Genomic DNA, 21,923 nt, shown 5'->3' with positions numbered 1-21,923 from the left:
CACAATAGCCTATACTATTCACTTAGGAATCTCCAAAACCCAGACCCTGATCAACATATTTATGCCTCCTTTGTTTACCTGAATAATAATCCTGATAATAAGCTCATACATGTAGAGAATGATGAAGCTATTATTAGTTGTTTACATAAATGAAATAAAAAATTTAAAAAAAGTCGATCATGTCAAGCAGAAACGAACTCAATTTCAGACAAGGTCAAGTCCAGCATACAATATTACATTACAATAACATGTAATGAAATAAAAAATTAAAAACCAATAAACAAACAATTAAATTAAATATACATAACACTATACTGCATGGTCAAAAATCATGTGGACACATGATAAGTTTTTCAGTACATTGCTGCTGACATTATAGATTCCACTTAGAGACAGTAATTGATTGTCAGGTTAGTAACTTTTTGCCGCAGGTGATGTGCTCACTATTAAGATACATGTGTATATTTGTTAAGTGCTTCTACTAATGTAGGAAAACTCTGTGCATTTAGCTTTCTGTTTCCTGCCAGTTTCAATAAACAGTTATGAAATACTTTCAATCTAGTCATTATTTGCCATACTTACTTATAGCCATTTCAATTAATACCAGAATACAAATTTGTCACTTTGTTGTGTGCTTATTTATAATTTAAATGGTTTTTGTAAACATTTACAGGGCTAACATGGCATATGTAAATGTTGTTGTCTTAGTATTGAACTGGAATTTGAAATTGGAAACTGTGACATGAAGTAACACAGCTAGATAAAAAGAAAGGAAATATAAGAAGAAATTACAACCAACTTTCCCACACTTTTTTCACAGCATTACATATTTTTTACCATGGACTGTCATTGTAAATATTTCAGCTTAACATACATGATCCATATATGTTGATACATTGGTGTATTTAATTTGTATTCAGTCCCACATGATAGCATTATGATGACCACCATTGACGTCATGCACTTTGTTAAAGACTTGTCATGTGATGTTGCTACTTTACTCCCGTTGCCTCTGCACTGAATAACCTTCTTTCTGTTGCTGTGCCACAAAATACAAAAATTTCAACTATCCATTACAGACATTCCCTTAAAATACATGTGCACATATAGATGGGAACTTGGACAAATCTGATAGGCAGGACAAAACTGGTCTTACTGATCATAGCCACAAGATTTGCTTGGTCTGAGATTTAGATGCATTATTTTGGTCTGTCCTAAATTTAAAAGTCTTTGTTTAAATATCAGTCAACTGTTACATTGGCAGTTATTAAACAGACAGGAATTGTGTGATAACTTGCGTCTCAGGATGTTTTAACTTTGTTTAAATATCAGTCAACTGTTATATCGGCAGTTATTAAACAGGCAGGAATTGTGTGATAACTTCCGTCTCTGGAAGTTTTAACTTTGTTTAAATATCAGTCAACTGTTATATTGGCAGTTATTAAACAGGCAGGAATTGTGCGATAACTTCCATCTCCAGATGTTTTAATGACCCAGATTTGTCTACTAGATGGACAGTTTCTAAAAACAAGAATTGATTATGTAATAGAACCTGTCTGGAAAGGCCACTTTTATGAGAATCTACCTATCTGAAGAAACAAGATTCTCAGTGCAAAGATATATTGAGTATAGTGTTGTGAAATGTCACAATAGTCCACTGTTTTGAGAGACCAGATTCTGTTTACTAATTTATTAATTATATTGTGGCATGACCTGTCATGAAAGATCATCTGTCCTAAAAGACCAGTTTTTGGCAGATCGAGTCATCTTTCGAGACAGGGGCCACTTTAATACCATTTGACAGTAAGATTGGGAAGAAAAAAAAATTACAATATAAATTTCAATAAGAGCAATTGCTGCTTTTTATACTGTTTACAGATATTAGGAAATAAGTATTTTTTAAATATAGAAAATGCATTTTCCTATCTCTCCTATGCTGATCATAGGAAGATTTATGCACGAATCATTGAAGCCTCATTGATAATTCCAGGAATAAATGAATATTTCACAGAAAAAGCTTTTTGCGGATTTCTAATGATTGTTTTAGAGTAAATGACTGTTCTCTTTTTGGTGCTCTTGAACAAACATGACAAAATATACAAATGTCTGTCTGTAAACATATATTCGTCCCTCACTGTAATTAATAACTTAGATCTGAATAAATTGTTTGTTACTAAGAGACAAGTGTTCTCTTCATGTATATAGTACAGGTGCTCTCTGATTTTGAATGAGGGCTGTTTATTTTATCAAGACCCCTCCTCTATCTCTGTCTCTGTCTCTGTCTCTCTCTCTCTTATAAACCATAACTTGCTTTTAAATCAGAGATATTAATTTAAATCAAAAGCCCAAACTTTGGATCAGTTTCAGTATAAAGGGTGTTGGGAACCGTGCAATACATCATGATTGAAAGGGACACATCGTAAATTGAAACCTCATAGATTAGCTCTGCTGTTTAGCGTAAGGTAAGTAAATGAGTTTCCTAACATCAGAAGTGTTATAGGTTATGTTTCGTGACAAGCGTGTGTGTAAAAACAGTCAGAGCTGAATTGATTTGCTCAGACTTCTTGAATAATAAATAAAACTCTCCTGAAGAAAATAATTAGGTTAGGGTATGTCTGTTAAATCCAAATGAAATCTATATTGTACATGAATCTGCCATGCTCAGCACTGCTTTATCACCCCTAAATCATTCTACCTAGATGTGAAATCATTTCTTACAGGGACAGACAAATGCACTTTTGACTTTTAGATATACACATTACTTAGTATGAACCTGAAGATAAAGACCATTTTTACACCCCTGGCAATCTCTTAAAGGAGGATACATAAGAAATGTGTGTAATTATTTGGACCTTAGGGCCTGCATTAATGAAACTAGATTTTAATTACCAGATTTACATATCCATATAATTGTGAAATGTTAAATTAGTAACTATATAATCATACAGAATAACAAAAGTTTACCTGTTGGCAGACCATAAATAACCACACCTACTTGTTAGCATAGTGAATCATGTGAAGTCTGAAGTTTAGAGGTTAAAGAATGTTGAAGTTATGACAACATGAACTGTATATGCTATGTAATGGCAGGCAGCTCGGTGATGGACATTAAGCTGCAGTGTTCATCTAGCTTCCAATACACCTGTAAATTGCATCATGTGTAACACCTTTAGTATTGGTTGGAGGTCAGGAGCTGTTAGCTTGGTTTAGGGTTTGACAGGCATATTTTTGTAATTTATGTGCAGCCTGTAATCTAGATAAACAGATTGTAAAAGTCAGTTATTATGTATGTAGATTGTTTTGACACCTGAAGCATGAAGTGTTAGACCCAGTGATTCATTTCAGAATGGGGTGTCAAACTGACACACATTTAGAATTACAGTATTTTCCCTACAGTAAGATTAGGCATTGAGCTTGATACTCATCTCAGATGGACTGCTCTGGTTAGAGCATCCTCTTTGGATGCGGGAGGTCATGGGTTCGATCCCCGGCCGAGTCATAGCAAAGACTTACAAAAATGGTACTAACAACTGCCTCGCTTGGTGCTCAGCATTAAGAGGTTAGTGTTAGGACTGGTCGGCCCGGTGTCAGGATAATGTGACTGGGTGGGACATCATGTTACATGTCTGCGGCATGATGCCACAGTGCTAGACATCACTATAAACTGCCACACTTCAGACATTGTAGCTATATGACTGAAAAATTGTTAAAGCTACGTTAAAAATTCCAAATCACACACACACACACTCATCTCAGATGAGAGGTGCGTGCTCATCAGTATGGGTTTATGATCTGTTAACTGTAGAAAAAAGCTGTATTCACTTTAAGTCTTCATACTGCTAACAACAAACATCCTATATCCGCCGTAGCATAATGCGCCTGCAGACCAGGGTGTAGGTAGTTCTTGATTGATGTCATCAGCCACCATATTTGTTGTATAATGGCAGATTTACTATTGAGTTTAGGTGCCCCGAGTGGCCGAGTGGTCTAAAGCACTCTCCGTTACGGATCACTGCCATCTCACCTCTGTCTGCGTGGGTTCGAGTCTAAGATTCAGCCAATGTGGGTATGTGAGAAAGCTTGCCAGTAGTTTCTCGTGGGTCGGTAAGGTTCTTTCTGGGGTTTTCCCCGGTTCTTCCTCCACCATTAATACTGGCCGCCATACATAGCCTATCTTGTGCTGAAAAATGGCGTTAAAACCCACAACAAAAACAACAACAACAACTGTTGAGTTTATATGGTGTTCAGAAGATGAAATAAATTCACTGAGTCTCAAGATACTGTTACAAAAAATACATACATAAACAGAATGCAAAACAGGCTTTCTGTTAGTATCTATATTTCTGATTTATAAGTTGATTTGGCTTCAGTGTGTCTTGTGTAAAATGGTCAGTTTAGGTGCTCGCATATATGGGAAACTGCCAGGTTGCCCATCGTGCAGGTAAAATGGGCAGAATATCATCTGCTAGTGACTTTATCAGAAAGCATCTATATGTTGTTTGTTCTGCTGATTACTCCTAATGAACTGCACAGACCCAGATCTGTCAGCTCATTATGTGATGGCAGATCTGGGTCTGTGCTGTTTGCACTTGGATTCATCTTATAAACGAGTATAAATAGTGTTTGAAATTTTTATTCTATAGCTACTTAATATATTATAGAAAAAGGTACAAAATGTAAATGAATGGAAGGATGAAAAACCTGTTTAGCATGTAGCATTCTTGTAAACATAAAACTTAACACATTTTGTCACTGAATAGATTTTACAGAAGGAAATAAATAAACCCATGTCGGGTCAGTATTCATAGGTATGTACATGTGTTGTACAGTATTCATAGGTATGTACATGTGTTGTACAGTATTCATAGGTATGTACATGTGTGTTATATTCAACTTACATGCATAACTAGTTTAAAGTTAGATTTTGTTTTCTTTGAATTTGATCAATGAATGATTATATCTGAATATTTTATAATAAATTAATGAAACTCATTGAATGAGTTCCGTACTGTATACACCAAGGTTCATTACAGGTAGAAATCATTCAATGTATTTCATACATTTCTTATAAAAGTATGTATCTTTAAATAACCTCCTCAGGTACATTTCAAGAATCTATTCAGGTACCATATATATTCACTTAGAAGTCCATGCTACATAGATTATTCATAACATAGTGGTATAGTTGTTTGCATTTAATGTATGCCCAATTGTAAACAATGTTAGACCCAGATTTGCCATTGCATAACCTGACAGAAAGTTGGGGTCCATGCTGTTCATTTTTGACACAGTTTTAAGCAGAGTAGACCCTGATCTACCCTTGCATTTTGTGACAGCTAACCTAGGTCTGTGCTGTTTGGTGTTAAATATGTACTAAAAATGAGTGACTACAGTATGTGTGATATGATCATGTGGTGAAAGGGATCAGGCTGTTAATAATATGCATGTCTATTCTTTAGAATAATTATCACTCCAGAATATGGATCAGTTGTCAAAAAAACCCAGAAAGGTTGAATGACTATGGACAATCGTGGGAAACCAGGGTTTAGTTACGTAATACCCTGTGGATATATTTAGTGACATGTCAATAAGTATGTGAACACCCTATACTCTTTTCGCAGCAGAAGTCATTCATTGGCAGATTCAGTTTGTAAAACAGATTCAAGTAATGTGATGGATTAAGTGTAATGGTCATGTATTTCTTTAATGCTGACTGAACATCAGTTGACTATATATGATTTATTGTTGACTTTGTCATCTTCAGTTACAGGGATATAAACATAAATGACTGCATAAATGGAAGGAAGAGTTTACACCTGGTTTTTGAATTCCTAATTGGTTTGGTTTCAGTGTCTTGGTGTTTTGACATACCTTGCAGGTTGCTGGCTTTCTTATCACAGTCTAGGTGGAGTAGCAACTTACTGATTAGGATGAAAGAGGCTGTAATTTGACCACATATTACACTGGACTTAACACTGGACTTAACACTGGAATTTATCTCTGAATTTGTTGATTCATTGGGTTCCAGTGGAGGTGAACTACCACTAATCAAGTGTGTGCTGATCATATATATTTGTTCTGCAGAAATTGGTACAAAACTGATTTGAAATTTCCTCAGGTTCCAACAGCTAGAGAAAGGGATTTACCTGGCTGGAGTAAACGTTCAGATGTGTTTCATTTGGCTTTAAATGTGATTTTCCAGGATTAAAATCAACAAGAGTTCAGAAGAAAAGGTAGGTTGAAAATTTACCTGGTGTAAAATGCATTATGATTTTGTTTATGAATCATGTGGTGCTAAATGAAGTACATTTAAAATTGTTGCCTGTTGGATCAGTATATTTTGGTTGCCCAATTTGTTTTCTTTTGGTAATCTTAGTGAATGTTATGCCATATGTATGGTGTCTAGTACATGTATTTAGTACACATCTTATGGTATCTGTTATCATGTAATCTTGTGGTATCATTGTAGTTTTCTTGTTGTATCATGTTGTGTCTTGTGAGCATCTTTTGGACATCTTGTGGTATCATGTAGTATCTTGTACTTTATCGATGAGTCCCTGTGAAACTGCATTGATGCAGATATGCCTGTGCATTATGCAGTGGCAGATCTGGGTATGTGCAGTTTGCAGTTGAACTTAACTCATGAATGAATATATACAGCATTATAATGCAGTTTTTACATTATTGCTTTTCCCTGACAGCATGAGGGATTTATCAAAATACAAAATCTCTGCATGACTAGATCTGTACTAATTGTAATATTAATTAATGCTGTTCACTTTTCTTAACTTCTTTTGAGATAAACCTACTGGACATTGAAACAAGTTGAAAGTTGCAAAGTTCAGAACTTGAAAAAATTGTTAATGCTAAATGTAATACATTGTTCAGATATGTGGGCACAAAGAAAAATTATCAAGTTAGATTTGTTCAGTATTGCACAGTTCTTGAGAGAAATTGGTTTTCCACAAACAAAAGCCAGCATGACCTATTTACTAAATCGTTCAAGATTTTGAAAAAGTTTTCAGTAATTTTTGTTGATTTCATCCTTTTATTTCACTGCAGTGAATTTGTGATTATTAAAATTGTTCACAAAAAGTTTTTGGTTACAGTTACTGTCAGAGTATGGGAAATAAGTTGTACTGACATTTTAAATTTAAAATCTTGTAGCGTTAAAAACACTGTGGTATAGTGTGATGACACCTGTCATATTGTGCCATTCATAAAGCAATGATTTTACAAATGCATGACAACTTAACAAAAGCAGACTACTCCAAATAAATTCTCAGATTAAATAATCTTGTCTGACTGTGAATATGATATACAGTACTCTTTCACTATAAAGCCCTTCATTGTAACTTATAGCATGGTTCCTGTGATAGGGAGGTATGTTGAAGTATCCCATTTCATTATATGGTAGTAAATCTATATGTATCACACACTCTGTTATAAGGTGGTTTCACTATAAGGCACTCTATGACTTCCTTGGATAGCTTTATAATGACGGAGTACTGTATCATGCTTCATTATAAAACCTGATTATAAGGCAGCATACTCCATGGCTTCCGTAACAAGCATTATTATGAGAGAGTACCTTATGATGTACAAGTGAAATAGCAAAATCTGTGATCCCTTGATGCATTTGCATGCAAAAAGAAGCAATAAACATGAAAAAATGGCATGATGGTTATTTTATCGGAAATTATACAAAGTTTGCTTAATAACCCCTTTACAGAAATTGAACCTGCTATCGACAGTGCTTAATGAGTACTTTATAGCAATAAAATATGGTTAGGTCATTAATATACATTCAGTCTTATTACACAGTCATGTTTTTCTTTATTCCATAAATTCCCATACTGGATTAGCTTATTTAATCTCAAGTTATATTACAAGTCCAAGAACCCTGATTCCTACTCTGAAAACATTTGGAAAATTGCAGAAAGACTTTTTACATGCTAGAAATTTCCACTGTTGCCCACCCATCTAAACTGCATGTGTGTGTGTGTGTGTGTGTGTGTGTGTGTGTAAGCATGCATGCATTTATGTATGTAATAGTGTTTAATGGCAATCATCACAAAATGGCTATGTGGTGCCAGGGAAAGGTTAAGTTTAAAATATGAACAAACGAATCAAACAAAACTTTAGGAAGATGAGCCTTCCCAAAAGATAAGATAAATACAAGATAAAAAATATAAAAAAGTTAATATGTTAAATTATGAAGAAAAAAAATGGATACAAATAACACATGTAAATTCCTTTAAACAAGATGAAAATTTGTTGTATAAACCACATTTTCTTATAAACTCCAAGAATATCTCAGGTAGCATGTCCACATACAGAAACAGTTCACATCAAAATACTACAGGGTGGAAATGAAAACAATCAACAAGAGTGTTCTCCACTGTCAGGGTATACAGTCAAAATACTACAGGGTGGAAATGAAAACAATCAACAAGAGTGTTCTCCACTGTCAGGGTATACAGTCAAAATACCACAGAGTGGAAATGAAAACAATCAACAAGAGTGTTCTCCACTGTCAGGGTATACAGTCAAAATACTACAGAGTGGAAATGAAAACAATCAACAAGAGTGTTCTCCACTGTCAGGGTATACAGTCAAAATACTACAGAGTGGAAATAAACACAACAAGAGTGTTCTCTACTGTCAGGGTATACAGTCAAAATACTACAGGGTGGAAATGAACACAATCAACAAGAATATTCTCCACTGTCAGGGTATACAGTCAAAATACTACAGGGTGGAAATGAATACAATCAACAAGAGTTTTCTACACTGTCAGTTTTCAGTCAAAATACTACAGGGTGGAAATGAATGCAATCAATAAGAGTGTTCTCCACTATCAGGGTATACAGTCAAAATACTACAGGGTGGAGATGAACACAAATCAACAAGAGTGTTCTCCACTGTCAGGGTATACAGTCAAAATACTACAGGGTGGAAATGAACACAATCAACAAGAGTGTTCTCCTCTGTCAGGGTATACAGTCAAAATACTACAGGGTGGAAATCAACACAATCAACAAGAGTGTTCTCCACTGTCGGGTATACATTTATGACGGAGTTCAGCCTTCAGGAGGTACGCACTGAGTCAGGAATGTGTGTAGGAGACACAGATGGCATAATACCACCTCAACTCTATAAATTTGTTCTGAAAGATGCCACCACCTTCAGTGTCATCAGCTTATTCTCCTAAAGTGACATACTAATATTTTCTCTCTCACTCTCACACTCTCTCTCTCTCTCTCTCATTGCAGAAGGAGTCTGGATTCAACAAAATATGTTTAATCACAGGTGTCCAATCTTTTCTCAAAAGTGGCCACATTGCATTTTTGTTTTTCATTCTCACAAAGTCTTTTATAAACTTGGCTGATGTTTTCCACTACCAGTCAGTTCAAGTTATGAATGGTTGACAGGCCAAATGAAAACCTTTGGTAAGCTAGATTCTTTCTCATATTAGGTTCTGAATTGGATAACCCTGTGTTAGATGTATACAGAGACATATGACCATTCCAAGTGTATCAAGCTGTGACATATGGTATAGAGAGGCACCTGTATTCATAACAAGTATGCAACACAGTTCTTTTGGATAATTTGTTATGTATCTTTGTCTGTAGAAGATAAAAGGAACAAACAACATACATACACAATATTTCAAAGGAATTTCTTTCAAAAGGAGAGGGAAGTAGAACTACCATATTGCAGAAATTTAAAAAGAAAACCATTTGTATAACCTGCATTCCCTACAGTTTGACTCATTCACACTCACGAGTTTTTGAATGTTGTTATTATTCACTTTGTCACATGATTTGTGCATGTACATATATTGAAATTCAGTACATTTCTTTTGTAAGATGAAGATTTTGACTGAATTGATTTGTGACCCAGGTGAATTTTAGGGCTAATTTTGAATTTATGTTCCAAGAATTTATGGTGGCTGCCAGGTTGACCTCTGAGTGACCAGTTTGATACATACAGGTCCAGTCATATCAACATGGGGTTTTCATTTAAAGACTTCTTATGATGCCTAGCTGGCCCTAAATATAGATGCCAATCTGACATCCAATATAGTTACCATGGCAGCCATCTTAAAATTTTGTTATCACAACTCACTGTGATGTGACGTTTTCACCAGATGACTTCTTACTTATGATGTCCACTTGGACTTAAATGAAAATGGTGCTGATCTGACATGATGGCTACCACAGTGACCACCTTGAAAAGTGTTACTACTATTCCTCAGTGGAATGTCATGTCTTGAAAATATTATCTCTATTCCTCTAGAAATGGATATCACATTTATGGCTATATGAATGTGTAGTTTTAACCAATAGACTTTTTATGATACCTAGTTTGTTCTAAATGAAAATGGTGCCATTTGTACATACAATATGGCTGCCATGATGACTGTCTTAAAAATCTTGTTGTCACTTTTTCCCGTGAATGGATGAAGATCATTTTGACAATGGGTTTTCACCAAAGACTTTTTTTAACGTTCACTTTGTCCTAGATGAAAATGGTTCCAAACTAATGTTCAATATTTGCAACACAGCAGCTGGTTTGAAATATTTGTTATTGCTGAAGAATGTAATAGATGGTTTCAACACTTTACAGTTAAAAGGAAGAAAAATGATCTTGTCACAAATTTCTAGAAATTCTCTTTGCCCAGTAGAGTGTCAGTCACATTTAGATGCCCAGTAGAGTGTCAGTCACTTTTAGATACTCTTGCTCCGGAATGTTTGTTTCAAGATCCATATAAAACTATAAACATTATTTCAAATATAAAACTGTTAAAAATCCAAATCACACACACTCTACATCTGTCCAGTCTGTGAATTGTTTGATATTGTCCATTCCCGTTTTAGCACTGATGGTGACTTCTTATGGTACATTTCATGAAGAACCAGTATTTCATGTTTGGTTTATAAAGGGACAGGATAAAGAAATGGGTATTCATTTTGATGGTCCGAGGGCCACACCACATGACATCTTGTGGCACCAATCATTTTGCGGGCCATAGGATACAACTTGGCAGGCTGCATGGAGACCATGGGTTGCTTGTTTGAGACCCCTGATTTAGTATATATATATATATATATATATATATATATATATATATATATATATATATATATATATATATATATGATTTTGTTTTGCTAAAATAACCTCCAATACGCATTAAAACATTATTGTTTGAGGTTAAACAGCTTATCATAAGAAGCACATGATAAAACTGTAAACAATGTACTTATCACTTGTGGTTCCAATCGGGGGGGGGGGGGGGGTGAGTGGCTGAGTGGTTTAAAATAACTCGCCATTCCAGATCACTGCCATCTCACCTCTGTCTTGCGTTCGAGTCTCAGGCTCGGCTAACGTGGGTACGCGAGAAACCTTGCCAGTAGCCTCTCGTGGATCGGTGGTTCTTCCTGTGGTTTTCCAGGGTTCTTCTTCCACCATTTATGCTGGCTGCCATGTACAGATAGTCTACATGTATATGAGGGGCCCACAACAAAAACAACATTACAGGATTCATTTTTTCTTTATTGAACATATTTGACAATATATTAAAAACGTTTGGTTCATCATGATATTGTTTCATATTGCTACATGTAAGTAAATGTACATGAAAGAAAATATAATAATTTCTAACTGGATGTATTGTCCATATAATAACTTCTAACTGAATGTATTGTCCAGATGTGTATGGGGTGCTTTTGAAGGATTGACAATGACTCAAAACTGCATTGGTTCACAAACTTGAAAAAGTGTTTCTTTAAAAAGAAATGTTACTTGTCAAAGGTATGTTATAGTTTAAGTAGTCACATGACTGCAAGATAAGTAAATCAACCTGATGTGTAATGTGTAGGACTAACAATTCTTATAAGCCTTTATGGTTTTCATTGCATGGCCACATTAAGTGTGAAAATAATTCATACTTTAAAAAAGGAATTAACAAAATAATCTTACTAAACAGTCATCTTAAAAGAGAGATGTGGAAATCTAGCATTTAATTGGAATGAGTAATTACTATGGCACTGTGGTCTTAAAATAAATAATATTAAAAAGTGAGAAGCAACAATCTTTATAAAATTGAAAAAAATGTATTTCCCTCAAATACAAAGTGAAAATGTAAAAGGAAAGAACTTATGACATTGCAAATTAAATTGCAAATAATCCTAGAATGTCTTAATGATTAAAAGTTCTGAATTATCTCTAGTGGTGTTCCAAAATAAATCCAGCAATGGAAGTGTTTTTGTGCTGTGGTAGCCTATATTTTGGTGATGTTCCAACAGTCTTTTGTTGAATCACAACGATACAATCCAAGAATATATCTTTATCTGAAATTTCACTATAAAATCAAGTCTATATTTCCAAGAATGTTATTTTGGATGAGAACCTTGTATTTCTGGTGAATTAAATAATTTGAATCAGTAAATTTGAGCCCAAATGAAATACTGGACACAACAATGAGGTTTAGATAGATCTAGTTAGGATGATTTTTCTATGAAATTTAGATATATGTAGTTAAGATGATTTTTTCCAACAAGTTTAGATACATATATTTTGGGATTCATAGATCATCACTTGTTTTCTCTTATTTTCCTCATCTCACATATCCAATCAGCATTAGTCTTCTTTCATAATCTCTTTCATCTCTGGTTATCAACTGGTTTCCTCTTGGGTACTCTTATTCTGTACTTTTTCTTTAATGTATTTGACTTTATGGTCTTGAGCTAAGTCACAGAAAAGAGCTGAAACCAACAAGTTTTATAAAAGTCAACAAGTAATTTATTTCTTTAGAATACAGAGTGAAAATTTAAATTAATTTACATTATTTTGAATTAAATCCCAAATAGTCCTAAAAGTTCTATAACAAGTTCAGATGTATTAAATTCCAATTCAGTTCCAGTATTGAATGTGATGTACCTGTAGTCTCTGATGAGCCAGTCAGTTGGTGGCCTGGATGTGATGACATGCAAACAGTCTTTTAATGTATCACAGTAATATAATCCAAAAATGTTCTTGTCCGAATTCAGTATAATTCCCAATTAATGTTATGTGCAAGAATATTATTGAGCATTTTGTAATTCCAGTGAATAATAATGTGAGTATAAAAAATCTCACCTAAATGAAAAACTGAACACAACAATAAGACTGATTTTGCTTCATGAATGAGTAATTTTTCAACTAAACAATATTATATAAAAAAATAAGACACAATAATAGAGCCAGGATGTAGGTCAGGCTACTTTAAAAATTTAAAGTTGTGAACAAGTGTAGGGATTTCCAAGTTGAAATCTGATGTCCAAGATAAACATATTTACCTCCATTGATAATGATCAAATTATTTAATCCACACTCACAGAGTGATATTAGCTATTTGTTTTTTTACAAAGTAAACATCCCTGGTCAGGTACACAGTGAACTTTATTTTGGACAAGGTCCAGTACAAAATACAAATGTATTTAACATGCAGTCATTGAGAAAAGCCAACAAATAATACAAATTAAATATGCACAACAAATGAAAAACAAAACAAAACAATAACTGTCACATTTATTTTCACTTTATTCCCCAGTTGGAGACTAACATTCTATTGTTATGTATATTTGATTTAATTATATCTGATTTAATATATATTTATTTCAATTTAATTGTTTGTCAGTTTTTTTATTTTTGTTTTTCATTAAATGCTACTGTAATGTAAATTTTTTCACTAGAGATGACACTTTTTCAGAAAATAGTTTGACCTTGTTTCAAAATTTGTAGCAACCATGTAAACAAGTTCTGTCTATATTTTAAAATGATTGGTTGTCGTCGAGGTCATGATGGGACTTCGTGTTTAAGATGTAAACAATTTTTTTTTTATTTCTTAGAGTAGAATGATTGGTTTTTGTCAGAGCCACACCGGGTAGATGTGATCTTTAACAAATATTTACTTTCTATGAGCTTTCAGAACATGATCACGTGACCACCTTGTTTACATTTTAGAAGACCATATAACCTCTACTTCGGAGAATTATTCTCAGTAGAAGCTGGGCTGTTACACTGGAAGTTGTTTCAGATTACTTGGATTTAAAAAGAATTAATTCTTTTTTCCTGGAAAATGCATGTGCTTATGTGAGATTCTTAATCATAGACAGTTCTTATGAGAAATTTATTTAAATTTCCAAAACAGGAGTGATAATTCTTGTTTCTACAAGGAACTGTAGAATTAAGCACCACAGATTTCACCATACGTCATCATCTTTCGTCTTGGATTCTTTGTCGGGATTCGAACTTGAAATCAATAGAACATTTTGTTATTAGGACTACTAAAATTTTATTCTTGGATTATTTTTGGATTTGATTCTTAAAACTGTAAGTTCATATTTTTTCATTTTTACAGAATTTTTCCAAGGAAATAAATTATTGTATTTTTCAAAGCTTGTTGTTTTCATTCTTTCTTGTGTTACTGTTTATTTGAGCCTAAACAAGTAACATAAGAGTATACTAATAATAATGCCAGGACTGTTATAGCTGTTGCAATGCAGGGGGATCATTACACTCTTGTTTTACTTAATCTGGATCATTCCAGAAATACACTAATCTGGGAATTAGCCTTTCAAATTCTAATTAATCTGGGATCAGCCTAGATATGCTGGGAGTAATCTAGCACAGATTCTAATTAATCTGGGATCAGCCCTGAACATAGTTTTTTGTTGGGATCAGCCTATCATGGATTCTACTTAATCTCAGATCAGTGCACAATACATTCTAATACTGGGATCAGCCTGGCACAGATTCTACTTCAGTTTTGGGATAAGCATAGCACAGATTCAGCTTAATTGGGGATCAGCCTATCACACATTCAGAATCCTCGTCATATTGTGTTTCATGCAGATTCTAGCTCATAAGTAGTCCCATTTAATGAATCAGATTCTCCTTGTTTAAGTAGTGAAATTGTTATTATTGTCATATACTGATGACTTTTAATATTTCTAATGATTAAATATAATTATGTAGTGTGAATTGAGAGAGGGAGAGTGCAAAGTACTTCCATACTTTTTGTATTTATTTTCTTATAAAGCAGTTGTTAAGCATTCCTTAATGCAAGTCAGCATTTTGTTATGCATGAAATAATTTTGGAGAAGTTAAATTTAAGTGAACCATTTACACATGTAAAAGTTGCAGTCTTAAGGCACATGGTAACAGGGACAATGGCTGAAACAGTGTAACAAGTATGAACTTTTGTTTCATTTGACAAATAATTTTCACAGAATTAGATTAGGTACTATTAGCATAATAATATAAGCTTGGGGATAAATAGCCTTTCTGAAAATGGAAGAATTTGCATGATGCTATCTTGGCTAGATGTCTGCAAAACCCTAACCACCCCATTTGACAAACATTCCTTTTTCTGTTAATATAGTATTTTTGATTTGTATTTAACATAATCTCTGTAAAATTTATAACATATGATGTTCATGTAAATTTCAGTTTTAAATTGGAGAAGGATTAGGTTAAGCTTCTTTCCTACTCCTGAGTTGATTTGTTGTACATTGTGTAAAAAGTAATAAATATTGTTTAAACTAATCCAAGGTATCATTGCGTCAGTGTGGACATTTAAAAGGATCTTGTTTGTCACCGTCTGCTTTGAGAGAAGTAGTTAAATGATTCCAGTGTGACATGTCTGTTTCCCCCCACCAACAGTAAAGTTTGAGCCACAGAAAGTTTAAAAAGTAGAAAAGTTGCCATTATGGTTCAAAAATGGAATCAGTCATCTACCAAACTTGCAGCCAGTGTGGGTGGGTATGTGAGAAAGCTTGCTAGTAGCTTCTCGTGGGTTGGTGGTTCTTCCAAGGGTTTTCCCCAGTTCTTCCTCCACCATTAATACCGGCCGCCATACATAGCCTATCATGTGCTGGAAAATGGCGTTAAACCCCAGAACAACGACAACCAAATTTGATTTGTCTGCCTCGAGTGCTTTTTGCTTAATCATGCTAACCACATTTTTGTCAAAAGAAAGGTCCTCAAGAAATATAGAGAATTTTTTTTCCATAATGTCCTGAAAATCTCATCAGGTCATCAACATATTAATACATAAGCTAGCAAAATTTCATTTCATTACTTTTTATGGTTTTTGTGCAATCTTGCTAACAAGCTTAATGAACAAACACATGGATAGAGCACTTATGGAATGATGGATGGACAGACGTGACCAAATTGAAAGACCGCACATACAGCAGGACATAAAAATAAGGGGCATTAACTCTTTTTTAGTAAACAAGACACTCTGACAAATGCTGAAGATTATGACGTATAAAGTACAATGTAATAATTCTCAAAGTGATATATACAGTGAGATGATTCTTGTACTCATTGACATGTGAAGTATAATTTGACAAATCTCATACCCAGTGACATGTAAAGTTCAGTTTGACAATTCTCATACACAGTGTCAAGTAAAGTACAATTTGACAATTCTCATACCCAGTGACATGCAAAATACAGTTGATAATTCTCATACCCAGTGACATGTAAAATACAGATGGAAAATTCTCATACCCAGTGACATGTAAAGTACAGTTTGACAATTCTCATACCCAGTGACATGCAAAATACAGTTGATAATTCTCATACCCAGTGACATGTGAAGTTCAATATGACAATTCTCATACCCAGTGACATGTAAAATACAGTTGGAAAATTCTCATACCCAGTGACATGTAAAATACAGTTGGAAAATTCTCATACCCAGTGACATGTAAAGTACAGTTTGACAATTCTCATACCCAGTGACATGCAAAATACAGTTGATAATTCTCATACCCAGTGACATGTAAAGTACAGTTTGACAATTCTTATACCCAGTTACATGTAAAATACAGTTGGAAAATTCTCATACCCAGTGACATGTAAAGTACAGTTTGACAATTCTCATACCCAGCGACATGTAAAATACAGTTAGAAAATTCTTATACTGAGTCACATGTAAAGTACAATTTAACAATCCTCATATTCAGGTAAATGAAAGTGTATTAAATGTTTCCTGAAATCTGTTGATAGTCATCTAAATGTGGATAAGACATACATCTGGATAGTTGGACTTTTCAAAAGCAGTCAGTTGCTATACAGTTTTCATAGTCTTAAAACTGTGAAGATGGTATACTATATAATTATCATACAGCTGCAGGCCTTAAAACACTGAAGATGGCTTTCTATACAATTTTCGTACAGCTACATGCCTTATAACTGTGAAGATAACTTACTATACAATTTTCATACAGCTGCATGCTTTAAAACTGAAGATAGTTTACTATACAATTTTCATACAGCTACAGAAGTCCTACACAAAATAACACAACTGGAATATAAATATACTGGTGGAATCATAGTATCAATAGTTCTCTGCATCATTAAGTATAAAGGGGTCTTGTGTGGCTGAGTGGTCAAAAGCACTCACCTTGACTGATCACTGCCTTCTCAACTCTGTCATCATGGGTTTGAATCTCTGCCTCTTCTAGTGTGGGGCATGTGAGAAAGCTTACAATACATTAACTGAATAGTAATGTGCATTCGCTGTGTTTCAGTGGGTACCAATCCTTATTGATTTCATGGTTGGTACAAGCCTCAGATTTAAAGACCAATGAACAACGATTCTTCTTTGGAAACAAAAATACTCTTTCTTCAAATGGGAAATTTAAAGACCCAGTGAACAATGATTCTTCCATGGAAACAAGATGACCTATTCCCCAGGCTTTAAATTTAAGAAAATGTCATTTTTGCCAAAGCATTAAAATTGATAAAAATGAAAATGAGCAGACTGACAGTATTATAGATTAGTAGTAACAAAGCAAAAAAAATTGATCAATATAAATAATAGGATCCCAGACCATAAATCTGCTTTAAAAGAGGAAGTTGTATAATGAGGGGTGTTCTAGTGAGGGACCACTCTATGGAGACATGAAGAGTTACATTCTAATAAAAAGATAATCACATAATAAAAATACTAGGCCAGGATGTCATATTTTACAGGCACAGTCATGCACTGATTGCTGTAGCAAAGCACAGAAAGGACACCTGTGACCTTAAAACCCTAGAAAACCAAAATGTTAACTTGTATCTAAACAAAAGCATTACAGGGATGGTGCTGATAATTGTATCTGTTAAAAATCTTCACTTTGGAGAACATTTTTTACCAAAGTAGCCGGCAAGGCCAGTTTTCAAATAGGCATTGTCCTGCAGGCATGAAAAATGGACTCGGAACATAAAGTAGTACAGATTCAGGATAAATGTTTCAAGAATGCGAGTAGTGAAATGTGAAGAGCGTAAATTGGCCATAGTTCATAAATATTCATAATAAAAGGACACCTGCCATACAAGATGAATGAACACATAACAGTGGTGACTATTACTTCAGATAATAATTAATTTGATATACAGTGTATAATGTAATTAATTACTGAGTGTATGAATCTTTAAAATTGCATCTTAAACATCTAGCTTAAAGGAAAATAACGATGAAAAGAATGATAACCCCCAAAAATATGTCTTTATATTATTTAGAATTTTTAATTGACTTTATATATCCAGTATTATGATGACGTATGGTTAAACCCTATGTGTGCTTGCATCCATCCATCAATACATACATATACTTTTAATGTACAAACTTAAACTTAGTGGCTCAATTTGATAAACATTCTATGTGCTAAAATTCTATGGGAAAAAAGTTTGAAAAAGTAGGTGCAAAAAATGTTAAAATTCACCTTTATAATTTGCATCAAAAAAGTTTCATCTTGTGGTTTTAAAATGTTTTATCCACATTAATTCCAGAAATGGCAAAAGTAGTGTCCTGAGATCAGAATGTGGAGTCATTAACTAAGATCACAAATATCGTGACATATTGTATATTCAAGAAAAGAAAATGAACACATTTCATTATTAGTTTCCTATGCCACAGGCCTTCCATAACAGGAATTTAACATTCTTCATGCATTATTAATAACGTCCTTTATAATTTTTTTATAATTGGCCAAAGAATTTACCTTTGATGATGAGACCCTTTATATCATTTACTTTAAAATAATTTAGAAGGCAGAGCCTAAAAATCACTCTACCTTCCAGATTTTGAAAGCTAGAGTACAGCTGATCTCAACCCACTGATTACAGGTGTACTTTCACCTTTGCAAGGTTTGTGACACTGAATATGTACAGGAAGGCAGTGGTATTGGTGGTGGGGGGGGCACATTTCGTCAATGAATATCCCTAACTCTAGCATTATCCTTGAAGTAATTGATCAAAACATAAATTTAGACATTGAGAAGGAGAGAGTAGGAGAGGAAGATAATATTGTGCATTGAGTAATAAAAAAGATAAGAAAACACAATGACTTTGGAAGCTTTTCATGCAACAACTTTAATTTGTAAAACTTTTGAAAATCACAATCTGAGTACTTGAAAAACTGCAAACTACATAGACACATGTTTCTTGTTGCATAATGTGCCTGCAGAGCTGGGTCTATGCAGTTTGTTAGGAGTAATCAGTTGAATAAAAAATGTAGACCCTGATCTGTCAGTGCATTATACAGTGGCAGATCAGGGTATATGTAGTTTGCAGTTTTACTAGTCTTATAAGCAAATAAATATGGCATGTCGTGCAATTTTGTAACAGGAATATGCAATGCTGTATTTGACCACTCTGTTGGCCTAGTGATTAGATTGTCTGCCTCAGAAAGGGGAGGTTGTGGGTTCGAACCCCGGCCGAGTCATACCAAAGACTTACAGAAATGGTACTTACAGCTGCCTCGCTTGACTTGCAGCATTAAGAGTTTAGTGTTAGGACTGGTCAGGCTGGTGTCAGGATAATGTGGCTGGGTAGGACATCATATTACGTGTCTGTGGCATGATGCCCCAGTGCTAGACATCACTATAAACTGCCACACTGCAGACATCGTAGCGATATGACTGAAAAATTGTTAAAGCTGCATTAAAAATCCAAATCACACACACACACACACACACACACACAGAGTACTGTATTTAAATTGGGTGAGATATATATAGTATTCAGCTAAAAGAAACTTAAAATATTTTGACGGTTTCTGTACTTGTATGCACTAGTAAGAAATATCTATAAAAAAATCCATATACAAATAATATGCAGCAAAATTTATTTACATCAACATAATTATTTATCGAACACCATTACATCAAAACAAATATTAGATTCCAGAATAACAGAATAACAACTGCCTGCATTTTTCTGTTCTGTTGTTTCCTCATGATTACATGTGTGCTTGTTCCATTTTATCTTGTTCCAACATTGTACTACCCGGTATTCCACTCTTCTGTGCTTTTAGTATAGTTAAGTACTTATCTCCAACATGACCAAAATATAATTCCAGAAATTTCCAGGCCAAATTTCTGTTCAGGCTGCAAGATTTTTGTCAAAACAAGTCATTTTTTGTCATGTTATGAGGAGTGTAAAATGTATATACAGTAACATGAATACTTCTTCACGCAAAGTATAAAATGTATATAACATGAATACATCTTCACGCAAAGTAGGAAATGTATACAACATGAATACATCTTCACGCAAAGTATAAAATATATACAACATTAATACATCTTCACACAAAGTATAAAATGTATATAACATGAATGCATCCTCATGCAAAGTGGGGCAATGACAATGTGAGAGCCACACTTATTATCACAGTGTGAATACCTTTGACTTCAGCAGCTTATATTTGTTCCAGAAATGTCAGCTGATTGGTATATTGGACAAAAACAAAATGAAAAGGGCAGAGCTTGAAAATTTCATTGACCATAACATAAACTAGTGTCTATAATGCTCAGAGCATCTGCCAGTTTAATCCTTATGGGCAATGACCGTCAGATGGGTTTAAATTTGAGAATGCTTGTGCCCTGTTCTTGAAGTATAGCTTATTTTGGACACTTTTTTCTATGCTTTTCCTCACTGTACACTGCATGGGAAATGTGTGTGTGTGTGTGTGTTTGTGTGTGTGTGTTAATGCAGCTTCTACAATTATTTAGTCATATTGCTACAATGTCTGCATTGTGACAGTTTATAATGATGTATAAGCCTAGGTGCATGTGCTGCAGACATGTAACATGATGTCCTACCCAGTCACATTATCATGACACCAGTTCTAGCACAAACATCTTAATGCTGAGTGCCTAGCTCTTAGTACCATTTTATGTCTTTGGTATGACTTGGCCGGAGTTTGATCCCGTGACCTCCCACATCTGAGGCAGTTGCTCTAACCACTAGGCCACTGGAGTGGTCACTTGGGAAATAATGCAGCAGGGGTTTTAATAAAGATTTCATCTTAGTGATTTCCCATCTCAGATAATGGACCATGGATTCTTGATTTGTGGCCAGGCTAATCAAAATCATTGAAACATTTCTGTCAGTTAATGAAATTGATTATTTTGTTTTTGTGTGACAGGAGTGTACTCTGTACAGTAAGCATAAATGGGATGCACTCAGTTCGGTCAGTTAAAAATTAACCATCATGATCTTTTATTTATTTGTTCTGGGGTATTTTTTGTGTGTCCTGTGGGTGTCATAGAGGCAGTTTCCTTGCACCAGGATTAAAAATAAGGGTCAATGGCACAACCTAAAATGAACACTACCATTAAAACTTGATCAAGTCATAATTTTGATGGGGTGAGTCTACCATGATCCTTACTGGTGAATATTTCAATGGCATATACCTATTATTATGTGCATTGATGGAAAATCTTTGACTGCCTAAACTCCCTGGTAGACGAATGGCTAATTATCTATATATGGATTACATGTACTTGAATGGTTTTGTGTTTTATTTATGTTTAGGTATTACAATACATAAATTGCAGTGATAAAAGAGCCCTTTCAACAGACTACAT

General features: G+C 34.3%; 1 protein-coding gene across 4 annotated transcripts in view; it reads left to right on the top strand.

Moving 5' to 3' along the window:
• Window positions 1-21,923, top strand: part of LOC149775957 (uncharacterized) — a 185,836-nt gene that overhangs the window by 20,750 nt on the left and 143,163 nt on the right. Inside the window, exon 1 of one of the 4 annotated variants that reach the window (XM_089940788.1) lies at window positions 5,636-6,233. The exons of the other annotated variants lie outside the window; for them this stretch is intronic. The gene's annotated coding sequence lies outside the window, so the exon portion shown is untranslated. Of the gene's footprint in view, window positions 1-5,635; window positions 6,234-21,923 lie in introns of those variants that run through there. 4 annotated transcript variants of the gene reach the window in all.

Source organism: Sinohyriopsis cumingii, chromosome 18, assembly GCF_028554795.1.
Source record: "Sinohyriopsis cumingii isolate HCF-2022 chromosome 18, ASM2855479v2, whole genome shotgun sequence".
NCBI lineage: Eukaryota > Metazoa > Mollusca > Bivalvia > Unionida > Unionidae > Sinohyriopsis > Sinohyriopsis cumingii.
This window is presented reverse-complemented; position numbering and strand designations above follow the sequence as displayed.